Raw genomic sequence first — 4,701 nt, 5'->3', positions numbered from 1 at the left:
GACAATTGTCCTCTCTCTCACACACACACACATTCTCACTTTTATACATATAATAGATAGATTATGCTAGATATATTTCTATATGTCTGAACACCCTATATACAAATGTTCAAATCTGTGGATAAAAAATTTGTTGAATGTATAGGTTGAGAATTTTTATCTCTCTCTTTTTCTCTCTCTCTCTCTCGCTATCTCACACACACGCATTCTCACTTTTATAGATAAAATAGATAGATTATGCTAGATATATTTCCATATGTCTGAATACCCTATATACAAAGTTTCAAATCTGTAGATAAAAAATTTGTTGAATATATAGGTTTAGAATTGTTCTCTCTCTCTCTCACACACACATTCTAACTTTTGTAGTTATAATAGATAGATTATGCTAGATATATTTCCATATGTCTGAATACCCTATATACAAATTTTCTAAACTGTAGGTAAAAAATTTGTTGAGTATGTAGGTTAAGAATTGTTCTCTCTCTCTCTCACACACACACACACACACAAGTTCTCACTTTTATAGATATAATAGATAGATTATGCTAGATATATTTCTATATGTCTGCCTACCCTATATACAAATTTCCAAATCTGTGCCCAAAAATGTGTGGAATATATAGGTTGAGAATTGTTCTCTCTCTCTCTCTCTCACACATATTCTCGCTTTTATAGGTTATATAGGTTGAGAATTTTTTGCTCTTTCCATCACTCACATTCACACTTTTATAGATATAATACATAGATTATGCCAGATATATTTACATATGTCTGAATACCCAATATACACATTTTCAAATCTGTAGATAAAAAATTAGTTGAATATATAGGTTGAGAATTGTTCTCTCTCTCTCTCTTTCTCTCTCTCTCACACACACATTCTCACTTTTATAGATATAATAGATAGATTATGCTAGATATATTTCCATACGTCTGAATACCCTATATCCAAATTTTCTAATATGTAGATAAAAAATGTGTTGAATATATAGGGTGAGAATTTTCCTTCCTCTCTTTCTCTCTCTCTCTTTCTCACACACACACAAGCTGAAAATTGTTCTCTCTCTCTCTCTGACTCTCTCTCTCTCTCACACACACACACATGGTCATTTTATAGATATAATAGATAGGTTATGCTAGATATATTTCTATATGTCTGAATACCCTATATACAAATTTTTAAATCTGTAGATAAAAAATTTGTTGAGTATATAGGTTGAGAATTGTTCTTTCTCTCTCTCTCACACACACATTCTCACTTTTATAGATATAATAGATTATGCTAGATATATTTCCAAATGTCTGAATACCCTATATACAAATTTTCAAATCTGTAAAGATAGAATTTGTTGAATATATAGGTTGAGAATTGTTCTCTCTCTCTCTCTTTCACACACAATCTCACTTTTATAGATATAATAGATAGATTATGCTAGATATATTTCCTTATGTCTGAATACCCTATATACAAATTATCAAATCTGTAGATACAAAATTTGTTGAGTATATAGGTTGAGAATTGTTCTCTCTCTCTCTCTCTCTCTCTCTCTCACTCACTCACTCACTCACTCACTCACACACACACACACACACACACATTCTACCTTTTATAGATATAATAGATTATGCTAGATATATTTCCATATGTCTGAATACCCTGTATACAAATTTTCAGATCTGTACATAAAAATTAGTTGAATATATAGGTTGAGAATTGTTCTCTCTCTCTCTTCTCTCTCTCTCTTTCACACACATTCTCACTTTTCTAGATATAATAGATAGATTATGCTAGATATATTTCCATATGTCTGAATACCCTATATACAAATTTTCTAATCGGTAGATAAAAAATTTGTTGAATATATAGGGTGAGAATTGTACTTACTCTCTCTCTCTCTCTCTCTCTCTCTCTCACGCACACATTCTCACTTTTATGGATATAATAGATAGATTATGCTGGATATATTTCCATATGTCTGAATACCCTATATACAAATGGTCAAATCTGTAGATAACAAATTTATTGAATAGATAGGTTGAGAATTGTTCTCTCTCTCTCTCGCAACCTTACACACACAACCACACGCAAACATTCTGACTTTTATAGATATAATAGATCGATTATGCTAGATATATTTCCATATGTCTGAATACCCAATATACAAATTTTCAAATCTGTAGGTAAAAAATTTGTTGAATATATAGGTTGAGAATTGTTCTCTCTCTCTCACACACTCACATTCTCACTTTTATAGATATAATGTATAGATTATGCTAGATATATTTCTATATGTCTGAATATCCTATATACAAAGTTTAAAATCCGTAGATAAAAATACGTTGAGTATATAGGTTGAGAATTGTTCTCTCTCTCTCTTACGCACACACACACACACACACACACACACACACACACACACACATTTTCACTTTTATAGATATAATAGATAGATTATGCTAGATATATTTCCATATGTCTGAATACCCTATATACAAATTTTCAAATCTGTAGATAAAAAATGTATTGAATATATAGGTTGAGAATTGTCTCTCTCTCTCTCTCTCTCTCTCTCTCTCTCTCTCTGGCTACCTCACACACACACACATTTTCACTTTTATAGATATAATAGATAGATTATGCTAGATATATTTCCATATGTCTGAATACCCTATATACAAACTTTCAAATCTGTAGATAAAAAATTTGTTGAGTATATAGGTTGAGAATTGTTCTCTCTCTCTCACACGAAACTGTGCGCTCGGCTTCTTCCCCCCCTTCCCACCCCAAATGCTTGGGAAACTGTGCACTGTGTTTGTTGGTTTTCAAGCTGCCTCTTCCCCCCCACCACACACACACACAGTTTAACAGTAGTAGGAGGTCAAGAGAAAGAGGGTGAGAGAGAGAGAAGAGTAAGTTGGTGAGAGAGAGAGAAAAGAGAAAGAGGGTGTTGGTTTTATATTTTTATTATCGTCTAATATTTTGAAAGCTGAATTTCTAATAAAATGTGCATCTATAGGAGATAATGCCTGGGAATGTGTCCCCCCCCCACAGTTTAACAGTGGTGTGACGTCAAGAGAAAGAGGGTGAGAGAGAGGGAAGAGTAAGTGGGTGAGAGAGAGAAAGAGAGAGAAAAAAAAAGAAAGACGGTGTTGGTTTTGTGAAAAAAGTTGTTATTTACAATTGTTCGCATTCTTGGCCTTTTGGTCAAGATCAAAGTGTAGTATCTGTTCTTCAGATGCTGCACTTCTATTTCTTGTTCTCTTTCGGTGGAGGAGAAATCCTCCACGACTGAGACAATTTTTATTTTTGTACCTTTTCTCCACGTTAAAAAACGACCCTGGTGTCTAACTCTGTCCCGTGGGGAGGCATAGTAAATAGGTACAATTGTTCGCCATTAGTGGATGTTGACGTCACGTCACGTGACATGACTAAGCGTTTTTTTTTTTTAGTATGAATAACATTTTTTGTTTTAATTATAAAGTCTACACTTAATTTTATAGAAAATGATGTATATATAATAGAAAAAAAAAATTACTGGTTTTGTTGGATTCAAGTGGATCCCCCCCCTCCAGTTTAAGAGATAGCAGGTCACGTGGTAATATACAAAATGGCTAGCGTAAATATAAAGATCGGTTTTTTTATCGACGAATATTTTGAAAGCTGAATTTTTTTTTATTCCTGTACATTTTTTCCTGATATTTTTCGTTAAAACTCTTGTATAAATACTATTTTTAACCAGTTAAATACGTTGGAGACATTGTCATGGAGTTTAATAATCTCTAGAACAAAGCAGAAGAGAAATTACAAAAGTATCGGTAAAACAAAGTGTTTGTTTACATTTGTTCGCCATTACTGGATGTTGACGTCACGTCACGTGACATGACTAAGCGTTTTTGGATTATGTAATATTAACATTAAAATGACAGGTTTTTTTGGGGGCCCCCCTAGGAGAGAAATGATCAGTTCACCCCCTTTTAATGGTCCGTTTGGTGTGGAATTTCGATATTTGTCATGCGGGTGATCAAGGTTCAATATGATACATAATTTGTCAACTTTGGTTGTGTCTGTCAAAAGTTTGAGCTGACGTCACGTCACGTGACACGTATTGAATAACGTTAAAATGACAGGTTTTTTGGGGGGCCCCCCTAGGAGAAAAACGATCAGTTGACCCCTTTCTACTGGTCCGTTTGACGTGAAATTTCGATATTTGTCATCCGGGTGATCAAGGTGCAATATGATACCAAATTTGTCAACTCTGGTTCCGTCTTTCAAAAGTTTTAGCGTTACAAACAAACATACATACATACATACATACATACACACCGATTTTTGCCTTTTATATATATAGACTAGCAGGGCTACCCGGCGTTGCTCGGGACCGTATAAACAATGAAAAAACAAAAGCAGATATTGAACATATGTTTAATTCGTAGGGGAGAGGAATCTTTCATCTCTATGTATTATTTGTTTTATCTACCCTAGGACTGGTATTGTTCATGTTTTATCCCTAGCATAGGTAATTTACAGCATGTATATGAAATTGTTTTACCTTAGGGAGAAGAGAACAGGTAATATACAACATAATATGTCTATATTACATCCCTGGCAACGCCTAGAAACCAGCTAGAACATGTATTTCAGTCAATCTTTATTATATCCTGGGCTATGCCGGGAAACCAGCTAATCTCTTTTTAGTG

The 4,701-nt window shown here is 33.7% G+C and overlaps 1 pseudogene; it reads left to right on the top strand.

Moving 5' to 3' along the window:
- Positions 1-3,187: 3,187 nt before the first annotated feature.
- On the top strand, positions 3,188-3,321 carry LOC145260083 (U2 spliceosomal RNA; annotated as a pseudogene).
- The last annotated feature ends 1,380 nt before the right edge of the window (positions 3,322-4,701 follow it).

Source organism: Euprymna scolopes, chromosome 35, assembly GCF_053919585.1.
Source record: "Euprymna scolopes isolate OS-2025 chromosome 35, ASM5391958v1, whole genome shotgun sequence".
Classification (NCBI taxonomy): domain Eukaryota; kingdom Metazoa; phylum Mollusca; class Cephalopoda; order Sepiida; family Sepiolidae; genus Euprymna; species Euprymna scolopes.
The sequence above is the reverse complement of the archived record's forward strand: the minus strand, read 5'-3'. Positions and strand labels throughout refer to the sequence as shown.